The sequence below is a fragment of the Morone saxatilis genome, unplaced genomic scaffold (genome assembly GCF_004916995.1).
Source record: "Morone saxatilis isolate NCDOM2014 unplaced genomic scaffold, NCSU_SB_2.0 Contig6, whole genome shotgun sequence".
NCBI lineage: Eukaryota > Metazoa > Chordata > Actinopteri > Moronidae > Morone > Morone saxatilis.
The window spans coordinates 2,721,683-2,729,475 of NW_023340206.1; the positions used below are offsets into that span (position 1 = coordinate 2,721,683).

Here is a 7,793-nt window from a genome sequence, read left to right on the forward strand (position 1 = left end):
CTCACCATGTGTGTGTGTGTGTGTGTGTGTGTGAGAGAGTGAGAGAGAGAGGTGGGCAGCTGATGTTGTGGCTAACTACTAGGAAGCTATTCCCGCTGGCCTCAGCTGTTGCTTCGTTTTTCTACACACCAACTGTTGTTCAGCCACAGCATGCGGCCCCTCTCCCGTGTGTGTCTGTTTTCACAGGAAACCGTCTTCTTGTAACATGGAGAGTGCGTCAGGAAGAGTCTGACTTTGTGTGGGATCCATATATGTGTGTGTGTCAAAAACACACAATCGCCTGCTCCGGTTACAGGTCCCTCCACTCCTCCCCCACCTCTCTGGCCTCATTTGCACACAGTTAACGTGTGATATCACTCCGTCAACACAAGGCCATTGAACAGGTGTGGCAGTGACACATGGATCTGTGCAGCTGCAGTGAACACAGTTGCTCCAGTCACAACAGCGCCGGGGCTGGCGGGCAGCTGCTCCAACGCTAAAAACAAAGGCGGCACATGCACAGACAAACACGACCGACTTATGATTAAACAGCAGCAACAAGATAAAAGAAACATATATACAGCCTCATCTTAAGTTAGCTAATTGTAGCAAAACACTAGCAAACATGTCTCTAACTTGAGATGAGATTATAAGTCAATTATCCTTTAACCGTCTTCAAATTTTGATCGCCTTTTCAACCTAGATTAGCCTAGCACGTAGCATATGTAAGTACAGGAAAGGAGAGAGTTGGACCGAGGCTTGCTCAACTGTTATTGAAGCAGAGAGCAAAAAGGGACGGGACTTAGGAAGGGTCAATTCCAGACAGACATTCTCCTCTTCACTTTCCTCTTTAAACTCTGTAATAGAAATGGAAAAAGTATGCACAGTCAAAATGTTGGCATAGTTGTGAGTCTGCAGCAATATTACAGCGGTGGCACACAACTTCCACGAGTGTGAGAAGTGTAAACTGTTCTGTTTATGGAGCTACATAGAGCAGCATGTCCTGGAAACAATATCTTTCCCTAGAACTGAATGAGGTGACTTGGGCACTATGAAAACACACAACTGCCCACAAAGGTGCCCTGTGTATCACCGCCTTTACAACAGTTTCAACAGACTTTTTATGTGGCCTAGATTGGTGCCCCACTTCAACAACAGACCACGGGGGGAAACACAGAGTCCAATGTAGTGGACACAGGTGTGTCCTTGTCCACCCACACTTCCCCTACATTAACAGTAATCCTTCGGGACAGCTCATTTCCTGTCGGGGCAGGAAGTGGGAAGGAGGGCAGGGCACCGGGTGTGCAGCGGCGGTGATGATGTCACAGCAGGAAAAGAAAGACAGGATTGTTGCAGGGGAAGCACGGCAAATGATTCCGCAGAGCTAAGGGCACGATATATTTGTACACTGAGTGCATGTACTGTAGCACTGTCAAACCCCCAATATGTGACTTCCACTAATCGTACTGTGAGGAGTATTTCCTGTGATGAGACTTTAGCGTGCTAGATTAATGAGACACATACTGTAATATGGGGTTTTACGAGACCACATGACAGACTGGTCTCGAACTGACATTAAAGAAGGGCATGAATGACACACACGCCACAACATAGCGTCTTTGTAGCTCAGGATGACACAACTGGGCAGATCAGTGTACGTTAGGCCCCCCGAGGCTCTTGTGTCGGCTGCATGCAAAGTAAATATACTCCTCGTACTACATTCTACTTATACTGATATTCAGTTATGTTTATTATTTATATACTTCCAGTAAACAGCCTTAGAAAAGTGTTTTTAACAGAAATAAAAGGAATGACAGCCAAAACAACAAATGTATGGCCCTAGTTGTAAAAAGTGGATATTTTCCAGGTTGTGGCACACCGAGACATTAAAGGAAAATCACGCTATTTTTCAATCTGGGTCTTATTCTTCTCATGGGCTATAGGTCATTTGGACTCTCTGCCTCTGTTACAGAGACTACCAAAGTTAAGCTAGCTTTCTGTGGCCTCCGAGACAAGCATTGATTTAGAAAATGGTTTATGTCAGATGTGTATTTGGAAAGCTTTAGGAGGCTCACGCATGACCCGTTGACGGCCTCAATTTTTCACAATAACACCCAGGTTGAAATTTCCCTTTAAATACGATCTGCTCGAGACTACTTGGAAGTGTTAAGTCTTAAGGAAGTGATAGTGGAAAAACCAATATCATTTTTGATGCAGATAGTACACATTTTAAGATGTTGTTGTACGTGGTGTAATTCCAGGGTATACACTGGGAAGGGAAAACAAACAATTCAAGATTGTGTTAACAGCCATCTTATCAACATTCCTGCACAAAAGAGCAGAAGCATGTCAGTGAGGCAACAGAGACTGCTGATCGATGATTAAAGATGCATTCCACTCATTCTTGTGTTGCGTGACAGGATAGCATCTGGAAAAGAGATATACTACTAACTTGTGTTTTGTGGAACACAGCACGGTAAAGATCTGGCAGTGACCTCTAATTCACAGCACAAAATACATATACTGCCGGATTCGCCAATGATCTGTATAACAATGGATGGGCCGAGGGAGAGTTATTGATCAGAAACGCCCAACAGCATCTTAATCTGGCTTAAGAACAAGATAAGGCCTTAGCATTGACCCTGAGTGTTCTTGGAAGGGCACTGAGGTAAACCATCAGCCGGCTGATTGATGGTTTGCTACAAAAAGCCGATCCTCACTGGGGAAGGTGCATTAGTATTGATCAGTGCATTGCTATTAAGTGCAACTCATAGAAGAAGCCGCTTCCATCGGTGTGCAGTCGACTGCCTGACCTCTTCAGTAGCTCAATACGAAATCACTTCAAAGTTGTCAATGTTGAAGTGTGAAAGGGCCATGGTTTTAGGTCAATCGAAGTTGGGAACAAATGAGTGCTGTATAATCATTTCACATCCATGAATTTCAGCAAACCAACACCGGCTGCCTTTGGATGTGCTTTCCTGGTGAATAGAGGATTTTTCCCTTTTAAGTGACTCATCCATGACTAATATTAACACAACCACCCATGTGGGTACTTCATTTGAATCAGTGTACTTCACGTCCACACACACACGTCCACACACACCAAAGTGCCTCTCGGTCACATGACAAGAGAGCCTCTGCACCGAGGCTATGCAAACAACCCTGCTCTCTCTGTGAGCTTTACCCCCGTGGTGACTGTGTTGTTGCACTGACCGGTCCGCCGTCGTTTCCCTACGTTTTCTATCCGCGCTCCCAGGCGGCGAAGTCTGGTTGCAATTACAAGGAGCTGATCTCCTCTCCTCAGTGGGATTCTCCACGCTCCGCGCAGTGAGCACCCCGGCTCTGGAAAAACCACACATGGTGGGAATTATGGAATAATGCTGCGTCAGGAATGTTCCCACGATGGCCGGTGGGATCTGATGAGAGGTCCCACTGGCTGGCTAGTGGGGTTTATGGGTAATGTAACACACACATACAGAGTTACATGACCAAATGCCTCTTGTGTTAAGTCTACATTTGGACCTGTTCCTCTTGTGTTGGATCAAAAATAGTCCATTGTGTCAGAACGTGCACTGGTTTCATTTAACTGCAAAAGAAATCAGTGAGTTTGACTCTCAGAAACTCATCATTAGCACAGCTTGCTCGCAGCTGATCAGCTTAAAGACAGAAATCTCACCTCTCAATTACACTGCTTCGCTCCAATAATCTCCCAACGGGGATCATCAACAGCAGCGAGGGGCGAGGGGGTCAAGCTGACCGACCACAAATGTGCCAGTGACCCTCCCCGTAGCCTCAAAGCTGGTCACGGTGCAAAACTCTGGGGCAGACCTCAATTCAGTCACCGAGAGCGGAGTTGCCTGTGTGGGCACGTGGGCCGAAATAATCAGGAATCACTAGAGAGTGAAGATCAGCGGAGCAGAGAGAGATTAGCTACTCAGCCACTAACTTAACCCAGAGACTCATTCAATAGCGGCTCGGGCTCCCTCGCAGAGCTGCCAGGGTATTAGTCAACGAGATTTGGCGAGAGACCGCCACGCAAGCACACACGCAGCGCTATTTTGTGAGATTAAGCCTGCAGGTTTGAGTGACTGTCAAGGGATTCTCTCACAAAAAAAAAAAAAAAAAAACGTGTCAATCTACGTCTACCGCGGGGAGCTCTCTCTGCGTTGTAGGTCACTGCAGTGGCTGGCTGAGACTCTAGATTCCTTCAGTGTCCTACATGAACTCTGATGTAAAAGAGAGGGGGGGAAAAAAAAGAAAGAAAAATGGAGCAGCCTGCCGACATCAGTCTGTACAGTAAATGCAGAGCCAAGTGTTGTGAAAAAGTGTGACTTCCAGACATTGGCTGAGGAAAACCAAGAATGACCTCAGTGTTTCCAAGCTGTCGTATTTCACATGACATCAGCTGCACCGAAGAGAACATTTTATTGGTTCTCATAACCCTCTCTCCTGTCCTCGCCCTCCTCTTTCCTCTCTCACCATTTCAAATACTTTATCCTCTTCCTCACAGGTGTTCCTCCACTTCCCCCCCCAAATCGTTTTTGGCAGCCGGTGCGGTTGTGGAGTCACCAGTGACATGGCGATGTGTGGTGACCCGTGTGGCTCTTGGGACGTCGTGAATGGGCGATGTGACAGGGGCAGGCTGCTTTCCAACCCCCTCTTCGTTCCCCTTCCTTGAGGTTCCACCGCACGCTTAAGTACCGCCTTAGATTTGACTTTCTGACAGACATGAGCCGGGGTAACTTTCATGATTATGGGTGAGAGTGTAGTTAAACATCTGAGGGGGGGGAAGTAGGCTGCAGTGCATATTTAATGGCAAAACAAGCCCCAGTTTCTGGTGTACTGCTGGTTTGTGGCTTGAACTGAACACAGAAACACTTGAAACAGTTGGAGCATTTAAATAATGTAAGAGCGAGCCGGTTTTCGACTCCAGTATACGCATGTAGTGCAGCAGAGTAAGTGACTCGCTAAAATTAAAAAAGAGGAAGACAACTTCGATCCAGTGCGAGCTCAAGTCTGGAATCTCTTTTCTGTGCGTGGCAAGAGATTTGTTTGTTTCAGCAATTCAGTCGTACACCACTGGTTTTGTAACCGCACACACAAACATGACACCCCCAAACACAATATGATGCTAACCTCCTCAAAGAGAAACCGTAATCACTGTGCATCCTTGACTTTCTCTGACAGTCTTATAATGCCACTATTGTTAGTTTGTTCTAAGTGGTATGTAAAGCTGGATCCTCAGTGGATTTCACTGGAATGCAACAAGGAGGTCGATGGTTAGAAAGCATAAACTCATCCAAACGGAGGTCATCTAAACATTTCGGGCCAAGAGGCAGGCATTTCGCGGCGGGCTGAGGGAAAACAGTGTGCGTGCGTCTCTCTCTCTCGAACTCTTTGTATGAGTGTTACCAGAGACGGCGGAAAAAAAAGGAAAGAAAAGGCAAACAAACACCATCAACCCCGTGCACGCGTAAACACACAGACACGCACACCGCTGTTACGGTTTCATGAGAACGAGCTGAACTCTGATCAGAGCTGAGAGGAGACAGGAAGTGGCGGTGCTGGTGTTTACGCCGGGCCATAATGCATCGCATGATCTGGCCATTTAATTTAATTAAGGATGCAAAATGGCGCACATGAAAGCAATACAGAGAGTGGGGAATAAATCCACTCTCCCCCTTCCATATCTACGTCTTGCACAAGGCAGATCATACATCACCCAGTCAATAGTGCATATTTTTGACACAGCGGCTGCAGAAGCCCGACAGCACATGTATATTTCCTCTGAGTTGGCACTTTGTTTGCTTTTAATACTACTCTCTCTGAAGCACTCCTGCCTGCCTTGAGCGTGTTGTGTTCTCTCCATGTCAAAGACCCATTATCCAGGCTGTCTGTCCACACAGACAGGGCCTGTCCCATCCATCAACCCGTCCTGTGGCTGTTGCGGTGGAGCTTTAACTGGACTTTGCAGTGGATTACATAGGCAGGTGGGGTAGAGAGAGAGAAACGCAATACCGTAAATCACCTCCTCCAGTCCTCCCTTTGCGTTCCACTGACTGATACCTGACGCGGCGGCTGCAATTCTAACTGAGAATTCCCACTGGGATGATATTCCCTTTCCCAACCTTGGATGCTAAGATCAGTTTCAGGGTGATTACCCAACTCGGTGTAAAAAACACCGCAGCCATGGGCCCCAAGGCTTTGCGGCAGTCACAGGTGTTGATCATGCCGGGTGCACGACACCCCCTCGATTTCCTGTCACGTGCACTGTTAAGTTAACAAAGACTGACCCCCGACAACAGTGAATGGAACAGACCATCTGTAATACAGTAGAGGGGGAGGGATGGGTGGGTAGGGGGGGGTGAGAATGAGCCACCTGGCATTGTCAAAGTCACACTGATTAATAGCTGCCTAAGCTGCTTACACAAAATGTACAGTGAAAGAGGTAGCAAACAAAAGGGACAATTAATGAATGAACACCACAACAGGCTGGACGTTGGATCATAGCGGATCAGATAGGAAAAATGGGTCATGGAAGAAGTGGTGTGGAGATAAAGAGGTGGTTATGCAGTTTAATAGGTGGATCAAGACCCTATTAATGACATCTGACGGAAAGATATCTCATTAAAAACGGGCTTTTACAAACAAACAGATAATGTTGATTATTGGTGTTTGTGCCACGAGTTGCCATTCATCTCCATACAGATGCTTAACAATTACAGAGGGAGGAATCCATCTTAAAAGAAGCCGAGGTATAGAAGCAGTTTCTCTAGTAGCCTCAGTAGACCAGAATGCATTGCAGCCCCAACACAAGTGAGCAAGGGTGCAACTTTTGCCTTTTCTCCACCTACAAATTATAACCCACGGCTACATCCAACAAGTGCGAACCCGTTCTCCGATGGTTGTTGCAAGGTAACCTGGGAAATGTATGAAGGTCGACAAGGCAGCTTGAGGGACATTTAATCATAAAATAACTCCTGAGAACTGTGAATAAAAAATATCCAACCATGTACAAGTGTCTAAAAGTGGACTCCTCCTTTAAGAGTGTAAATCCCGCCTGGACTAACCCGGACTAAAAATTGTGTTGCAGGAGAAAACGTTCACCCAATGGCACAGATATGAAATCCAGCATGGCAAAGACATCGAATTGTAGGTCGATCTTCGCCGTTCGCATCCCTAGTTGTCTTTATATAGCGGTGCGTGCGTGCTTGAGTGCACCTGCAGAACGAGGACCCACATCATGTAGTGCCCCTGAAAGGAGGAGAGGGTGCCCTCCTTCTGCCTACTCCAATCAGCGGTGCAGCCGGAGGGTAGAGGCTGCATTGGGCGTACATCGTCACATCTCTACGCCGCCCACATTTCCTGATGGCGGGTATATGCACACTCAACAATACAAAACCGAGGCGTAAGAGTGTAAAAGTACATGTTTTCTCAGGCTCCGCAACCTGCGTGTGGATCAAACAATTGATTTCCTGCCATAGAGGGCAATGATACAAGTCTCTCAGTCTGTGTGAAAAGGCCAACAGGAAAAGCAACTCTCTATCTGGAACAGTAGCGGTTTTGCTGGCTACAGGCGGACTGCTTAGCCATTTGTCTTTGTTTCCAAATGGCAGGGGCAGCTGCCACCAAAGGTCAGCAAAATGTTACCAGAACAAGGCCCTATAGTGGCTGAGACCACGTGCCTGTGACAAGAGGGGCGACACACCCAGGTGGAATGACACATAGGCACTCTCGTTTTCAATCACACCCGTAATGCGCCGTCTTGTTTGCCATCAAGGAGCTGGGCCCTGATGCAGCTGTGCCCCCCCCCC

At 47.1% G+C, this 7,793-nt stretch overlaps 1 protein-coding gene across 1 annotated transcript in view; it reads right to left on the bottom strand.

The window, feature by feature from the left end:
• Positions 1 to 7,793, bottom strand: part of raph1b (Ras association (RalGDS/AF-6) and pleckstrin homology domains 1b) — a 39,549-nt gene that overhangs the window by 28,226 nt on the left and 3,530 nt on the right. The window lies entirely within an intron of this gene.